We start from the raw sequence: 8,513 nt of genomic DNA, 5'->3' as shown, positions 1-8,513 counted from the left end.
ACACTTCGGTAACGTTTGTATGGATTTTACAGCACAGCAATTCATTCATTAACTTCTAGGAGGAATAACAGAAGAACGGCACAACGTAGAGTTATAAGAAAATATGCTGCAGAATTGTCTTTTCATGGGTAATACAAGTATTTACTATAACAGACATATCAGGAGAGGTGCCGGGTCCTCTTTAAAGAAAGAGGCAAATGTTCTTTATGTTAAACTACACTGATGGCTCCCTGCTAAACATTCAATTGAACTGTATCTGTGTCCTGAGGACAGCGGGGCGCATCCCAGACTCCCGGAATGACCAACTGAATCAGGGATGTTTGGAAGGCATGTAATGATGTCTTTGTACAGAGTGACATGTAACAGGACTGGCATACAGGTGGGGGGGGGGGGGGTGCAGTTGAATGTTTTGAATTGGGGCCCAGGAGTTTTAAACCACACTTTATTTTTTAGTAGACCAAGATTCCACATGTCTTCGAGCAGGTTTGTGGTGAGAGATTTATTTACAATTTCATTCCTGTGGTAGGATCTAGCACTATGAATCCTTTAATGTCTGTTTCCACCATGGAAAGTTCTGTCCGCAGAAAATGCTGAAAGATAAAAAAATTAATTCACTTGAAGCGATCAGGTATAAATGTTACATAAACTCTGTATATATAAAATACCTGATTGTGGGCCCAATATATGCAAATCAATTGTTTCAATTTTTAATTATCCAGACATGTCCGCAAGAAGGGAGAGGGTTAAATGGTTTTCCCTTTATTACATTTCCCTATTGTATTCAGTTGGAATCATATTAAGAAAATGCTCCTGTGTCCAAATGTTACTGTTACCTACTTATGGCGCCCCTTGGTATTCTTTTGAATCCCTCTCAGAACATCCATCTAATGTGTCCAGTGCTGGTGGATGCACGTGCTCAGCAGCTCAGTCCGACCACCCGGATCCTCTTGTAGACGGGCGGCAGAGTGATTCCTTTTGTGCTAGTCAGCCAATAAGAATCACTGCACCAGAAGTGGCTTCTTCCCACCGACACAAGACACATTAGGTGAACGAGAAGTAATCAAAACAAATGCAATATCTAGAGACAGGAGAATTTTTGAGAGATGTAATTTTTAAAGAAGTCCTCCAGTGGTGACACAACTTTCCAAGTCTGCACCCCCACCTGACTATATACCACACTCTGCACTTCTTGTATTCTGGACTTACTTATTGAACTGCTGCCTTGTCTGTGCTTTAAAAATGCCTCCATCTTCATTCTTAGATTCCCCCGACTTTCTCTTCCCCTCTGCTTTGCTATCAATCCCATGATGCTTCAGCACAGCATCACAATACCAGCTAAAGAATATACAATTTCTGCATGCTGGGGGACACTGTGATTATCATTCTCTCTATAGTCTCCTAAATAAGCTGAGAAACCATAAGTATACAGACAGGGAGGCTGCACTATATTCTTCTCCAGCTGTGTGACAGGAACCTGTGTAAGTATCAGTGGTGGCCGATGATAAGTTTCTGTCCCCCCCTGTGTAATACTAGCTTGGTACAGGAACTGCTGAAGCCTGTGATGGGTGACACATAGATCTCCATAGACTCAAGTAGAGAAAGTAGTCACCGAGCCTGAGTCACACTGCTGCTAAGCAACCGTCCCAGCCTGATATATAGAGATAAATAACAGGGGGGGGGGGAGACTGACACATGGAATACCATAATGGTGCTCATGGGAAAGTTTCGTTTTGGCCGGAGTGTCCCTATAGTAGTTGGAGAACTATAGGGGTCAATCCTTAAAGTGAATTGGGCAGAGCTGCAGTACTAGGCATGGTCGCATGTATGAACTGCTGTGCCTGGATAAACTATGAAGAGGCCACTGCGCCCTGATAATTGTCAGAGGTCCTGGGGATTGGACCCTGAACGATGAAATATTGACGGAGCACTTACTTTACGATTATATTTTTTTGGCAGGCCATGCACCTAAACTCTGACATTACTAACCAAGGAGCCATGTCTCTCTTCTGGTCGAGAACCCTCGGGCACTGTCCTAATAGAACCTCCCAATTTTCAACGCATTGTAAAGAGGGTAAATTGATGTGGTTCACAAGCCATGCCTCTAACCCTGCACAATCTCCGCCCATACACACCCAGTTTAGCCCACTAAGTAAAATGCTTCCATAGTGTCTCCCCACAGTATAATGCCCCAATAGAGCCCCCCACACAGTATAATGTCCTATAGCTGCCCCCACTCAGTATAATGCTCCCATAGCTGCCCCCACACAATATGTCCCATAGTGCCTCCCCACTCTGTATAATGCCCTCATAGCTGCCCCCACAGTATAATGCCCCCATAGCTGCCGCCCCACAGTATAATGCCCCCATAGCTGCCACCCACACAGTATAATGCACCCATAGTGGCTTCCACACAGTATAATGTCCCATAATGCCTCACACAGTATAATGCCCCCATAGCTGCCCCCATACAGTATAATGCTCCATAGCTGCCCTTGTGATGGATGGTTCATTTTCTTATATTCTTTGCCTTAAATTAGATTATGAATTATCAAGCAGGACGCCGGATTATGCAGAGATGTAATTTCTATTCCACGTGCCATGACCCTCTCCGCCTGTTTCTGTTTTATTTGCAAGAAATATATAATTACGTTCTTCCTTTATCTCTGTTTTCGAATATATATACATATATATATATATATATATATATATATATATATATATATATATATATATATATATATATATAAAAATATATACATATATATATATTTTCTTTTTCTTATACAAACTGTAACCTTGATAAGATAGAAACTAGCAGACTGGCTGAGCGCCTAGCCATGAGGTTATCATATTTATAATTATTTGTCTCTATCCCATCATTTGCATACATATTTGCAAATAACTCCCACACTCCTTCATTTAGAGGCCAGAATTTAAGTGTTAAGTCTGAAGTAAGCATCTAATGAATAATTATAATATTACATTTGAAATGTATTGTATGTCTGTGATTGGCTCAATATGAAATATTCTCATTGTATGCTATTGGCTGAATAAGAGTTATTAACTGAAATCAAGCCTACTCCCTTTTATGAAAGATATTATTGTAATTGCTAGATCAATAAAGGTCAGAGGAGCATTTTTCAGAACACAAGCAGTGTCTGTGTCTCTTAATTCTCTCCGATATATCGATATAACCTATGATTTGTAACCAGTTGATACACTCATCTAAAATTTCAGTCTAATATATTTTGCGCCATGATTGCTTCAACACCTTCCACACCCAGTATAATGCCCCCATAGAGCCCCCACACAGTATAATGTCCTCACACAGTATAATGCCCCCACACAGTATAATTCCCCCATAGCTGCCCCTACACAGTATAATATACCATAGTGCCTCCCCACTCTGTATAATACCCCAATAGCTGCCCCACAGTATAATGCCTCCATAGTGTCTCCCCACACTGTATAATGCCCCTATAGGTGCCGCCCACACTGTATAATGCCTCCATAGTGTCTCCCCACACTGTATAATGCCCCTATAGGTGCCGCCCACACTGTATAATGCCCCCATAGCTGCCGCCCACACCGTATAATAGCCCCATAGTGGATTCCACACGGTATAATGCCCCACTCTGTATAATGCCCCACAGCTGCGCCCCACAGTATAATGTCTCTATAGTGTCTCCCCCACACTGTATAATGCCCCTATAGCTGCTGCCCACACAGTATAATGCCCTCATAGCTGCCACCCACACATTATAATGCCTCCATTGCTGCCCCCACACAGTTCAATGCCCCATAGCTGTTCCCACACAGTATAATGCCCCCTATAATGGTCCCCACACAGTAAAAGGCCCCCATAGCTGCCTCTTCACAGAATAATGCACTTATAGCTGCCACCACACAGTATAATGCCCACATAATGGCCTTCACTCAGTATAATGCCCTATAATGACCCCACACTGTATAAAGCCCCCTCCACACCCAGTAAAATGCCCCCATACAGTATAATGCCCCATAGCTTCTCTCCACACCCAGTATAATGCCCCCATAGTGGCCTCCACACAGAATAATGCCCCATAGACCCCCACCACACAATAAAATGCCCCCATAGTATAATACCTCCATAGCTGCCCCACACAGTATAATGACCTCATAGCTGCCCCTTACACAGTATAATGCCCCCAAAGTGGCTTTCACACCCTATATAATGCTCCCACACAGTATAAAGCCCCCTCCAAACCCAATAGCCGCCACACGGTATAATGCCCCCATAGGGCCCCACCACACAATATAATGCCACCATAGTATAATGCCACCATAGCTGCCCCAACAGAGTATAATGCCCCATTGCTGCCCCCACACATTATAATGCCCAATTTCTGCCCCCACACAGTATAATGCCCCTCATAGTGCCTAATAAAAAAATAATAAAATAAATACACACTTAACCCCACTCCCACAACGAGTGTAGGAGATTCCTTTGCTCCCCTGAGCTGTGCTCTATGTGGCTCAGTGCAGGCAGGCACAATAACATCACTGCATCGCGCCAGTCTGCACCAAGCCACTCACAGCTGACTTTGTGCAGTGAATGGTGGAGAAGGGAGCTGACGGCTTCCTGCTTCACCATGGGATTCAAATGTATCTGCATCCTTAGGATGCAGATGCAGTTGTCTCCGGGGCGACCACCGGCCACCCGGGACAGCGGGTCACCACCCGGAATCCGGGACTGTCTTGATGGATTCAAGAACAGTTGGGAGGCATCCCTAATGCTGGAATTGTAAACTTGAAACCAGACTTTACCAGATTAGCCCGGAGCTGAGAAGGGGAAGGAGGCCCAGTTGTGCTCAAACTAAAAATGCCTCTATTTCTTACTGTCACCTTATCAAAATGTTGCATAAAAAACATAGGGATAGAACAATTATGTATAAAAATAACACAGTCCTCTTATTTATCTTTAGAAACGAATGTGTTGATCAGAAAAGGTCTGCTGTTCGTGACGCCATCATCGTCCTGCATTACCATTATTCAGTTGGCTGTATAGCGCTCCATCTGGATGGGTGAGGTTCTGAGGACAGAGAAATTGAGAATAGTGGATATTTAATAAGCGATAAATATAATGGCTTTTTTTTTTTACATTATTTTCTGTAAATAATGTTTAATCATTGTATAATGAAAATCTTTCTAATATACTTTGTGTTTCAATTCCCCACTATGATCAAACTTACTGCTTGCTGTGAACATTCATTCTTGTATACATCCTGACCTAATGCTTCTTACAACTGAGGGTTTGCAACAATTGTATCTAGTCTAGATGATCTTCTGTGAGCAGAGGCCTTAAGCGCTATTTACATGAGCGTGTAATACGTCCGTGTGATGGCCGTTGAAGCAACGCTCGTCTGAATCCGGCCTTACTTAAAGCTCCTGGGCCCTAATGCAAAGCCTGTAACAGGAACCCTCACCTAGAACGTAGCATTTATAAAACTGGAGTCTTCCTATGTAGCAGAGGGGCCTTGCTTTGGTTTTATTTTGTGTCACCATATTCTGAGAGCCATCAATTTTTAACTTGTAATATTTTTTTTGTACATAAAAAACTTTATTTTACTAGTCCCCCTAGGGGATTTGAACCATCGACCATTTTATCGATTGCATGATATACTTTAATACTAATATATTGCAGTATATCATGATTCTGACAGTCTCCTATTAAGTCCTGAAGGAGGTAGGGCTTGATGGGAGCACAAAGATGGCAGAGCTGGGGGCCATTAATAGGTCCCCAGTTTGCCATGCCAATCATCGGCACCCCGCAACCTTGTCGTGGGTTGGCCGATGCGCTGTCAAAAGGGGTCGGCCCCTGTTTCTTATGAGATCCCGCTCGTCACAGTGAAGTCTCGGCTGTATGATACAGCCGACACCCGCATTGTATGGAGCGGGTTTAGTCTGTGAGCGTGCTCCATACTTCCCCTACCCGGCTGTGACGTAACTATAATAATAAATGTAATACTTTATAATGACCAGCAAAACAATATACACCAAATTTGGTTAAATAATTACAGAAAATGATAATTGCAAAAATATATTTTTTTTTTTTTACAACGGCGTGTGCTGTACCTCATATTGGTGACTTTGAATGGAATCTGTTCTTTCCACCTGTACAAGAAAGAATGAAAAGCAAAAAAACTGACTTGCACTGAAATTGCACTGGAGTCCAGGATGTGGAATATAAGATGGTTGGGCTAGTGCGGCACAGCGACTTTTTGGTGTTGATAATGCGGCTAAACAAAAGTTGCACTAGTTGTATGTCTGATGTTTCATTGGTAGAAATTTCAGCCAATCAACTAACTTTCTATGCACGGTAGGACAAAGTCTCTCATTTCTCTCACCTTCAAATTCTTACAGGCCGCTACTTAAAGGGGAAATGCATTCAAAATAATCTTCTGATATGTTATAAATATATGCGAGAAGATCACACTGGGGAAATCTGTCATCTTAGGCTTCGTTCACATCTGCGTTGGAGGCTCCATTAGGGGCCTCCGTCGCAGATCCGGCAGGGATTACAGGACACAATAGCGCAGCATTCTGCGCTATTGTGTCCGGTAAAATCAGGGACACCCTTACAGAAAGCTGACGGAACATATTAAAGTCAACGGGTTCGGTCATACGCTGGAGATGTCCATTGCGCAACGGAACTGCTGCTTCCGATATTCACTTGTTCTGCTCCTCTGACGGAGCAGAACAACGAAATGTCACAACACAGGTGTGAACGAAGCCTTAGATGACAACATTTCCGGAATAAAAGAGCTCTATGGGGAGCTGAAAATCGTTGTCAATTTTCCGAGATTCCTGTTATATAAACTTTAGGCCGGGTTCCCACAAGAAAAAGTACGCAGCGTATTCGACCTAGAATCTGCAGGGAATTCCGGCCGAAAAAATCGCACCAAATTGTGGAGCAAATTTTCGGCCGGTACCTGCTGGAAAACAAACCCAGCCGGACTCTTGCTCCAACGACCGCGATCGAAGTTTACTTCGATCTTGATCGTTTAACCCGTTAGATGCTGCGGTCAATAGCAACCGCGGCATTTAACTTGTTTACAGAGGGAGGGAGCAAATGCAATCACTGTATCCTGGTTGTTTTTTTTTTTTTTTATGTAAAAATAAATCAGTCTGTTTAGCAATTTTCATGCTGTGTTTTTCTGTACATTAAAATAGATGAAGATCGGTTCCTTTTGTGACCCAAAATTGCCAAGAGACAGCCCACTGATTTCAAAGAGATCCCTTGTCATGTCGGTTTCCATTCACATTTTGGTCACAAAAATCATATAGAAATGGGTGTGTACAGAGCCATACTATCAAAGGTGCTGCAGAAATCTTACCTGAACGGATGCAACAGTGTTTACATAGATGTGTGGAGGTGATATAACCGCGTTTTCATACCGGCGACTTACTGGGGCGTTATCTGTAACGTAAAAGAGTAAATATGGACATAATTTGGTGCGTTTTTTTTTAGCCTAAATTCCCTGTGGCCGCAAGGAGGGATACGCTGTGTACTTTTACGCAGCGTATCTGCCCTGTGTGAACTTACCCTAATAATCAAAAAAGTTTTCATGAGACATCTAGTGGCAGACACATGTAATGCAAAGCAAATTCCAATGAAACATTCTGCAATAAATGTGTCTACCAGCAGATGGCGCATTACACAATGCCTTCTGGTTACACAAATGTAGTAATGTATACGTTGGTTATAATACGGTTCACAAGAGCGTGAAGATTTACGCACGTAAAAAAAACCTTATTTTTTTTATCAATGTAATTGATTTATGAAATACACGGATGTGCGTCCGTGTGCTGTCCGTGGTTTTCACGCACCTATTGACTTAATTGGGCGACTGGGTTCGTGAAAACGCACCAATGTAGGACATGCAGTAAATTTCACGCAACGGACACTCGCTGCTCGAAAACTCCTGCATGTGTGAATAGCCCCAGTGAAATCAATGGGGCCGTGTGCTGTGCGTTGTTACAACGCACAGCACGCGGACGAGAATCAAGCCCGTCTGAATGAGCCCTTCGGGTCAATATTGTGCATAAGCAGAAAAAATGGGACATAGATAACATCAAAACCACAAAAAAGGCCATACTTACTAAGTGGGTGGGTGAAAACCCGTTCCCAGCAGGACGCAGACAGGTCAAAAAATGCTGCAGAAGGAGGTGCATGAAATAGTGATAGCCACGCCCACTAGTCTTGAGGGGAGTGGCAAACTAAGTACTCACACGTATGCGATAAATGAGTGTCAGTGTTGGTGTAGTGCTAGGGTGTGAGTGTGTGGTAAAAAAGAAATGTGTATGTATGGAAGTGTCAGAACTGTGTGATAATGTAATAAAAAATAAATGTGTGATGAATGGGGGTCAGTGCTGTGAATAGTACATGGGGTGTCAGTACTATGTGTAATACGTGGAGGGATGATATGCTGGTCGCCAGGCATAGCATATCTTGCCGGATCACCCTTGACGTT

General features: G+C 43.0%; 1 long non-coding RNA gene across 1 annotated transcript; it reads right to left on the bottom strand.

Annotated features, from left to right (window-relative positions):
• Positions 1-442: 442 nt before the first annotated feature.
• LOC142661571 (uncharacterized) lies at positions 443-7,446 on the bottom strand. The gene is made up of 4 exons (XR_012850763.1): positions 7,377-7,446; positions 6,115-6,153; positions 5,026-5,071; positions 443-590 (listed from the first exon to the last, which is right to left on the bottom strand). It is a non-coding gene; the product is annotated as an uncharacterized LOC142661571 (long non-coding RNA).
• Between the last annotated feature and the right edge of the window lie 1,067 nt (positions 7,447-8,513).

The sequence above is a fragment of the Rhinoderma darwinii genome, chromosome 10 (assembly GCF_050947455.1).
Source record: "Rhinoderma darwinii isolate aRhiDar2 chromosome 10, aRhiDar2.hap1, whole genome shotgun sequence".
NCBI lineage: Eukaryota > Metazoa > Chordata > Amphibia > Anura > Rhinodermatidae > Rhinoderma > Rhinoderma darwinii.
The sequence above is the reverse complement of the archived record's forward strand: the minus strand, read 5'-3'. Positions and strand labels throughout refer to the sequence as shown.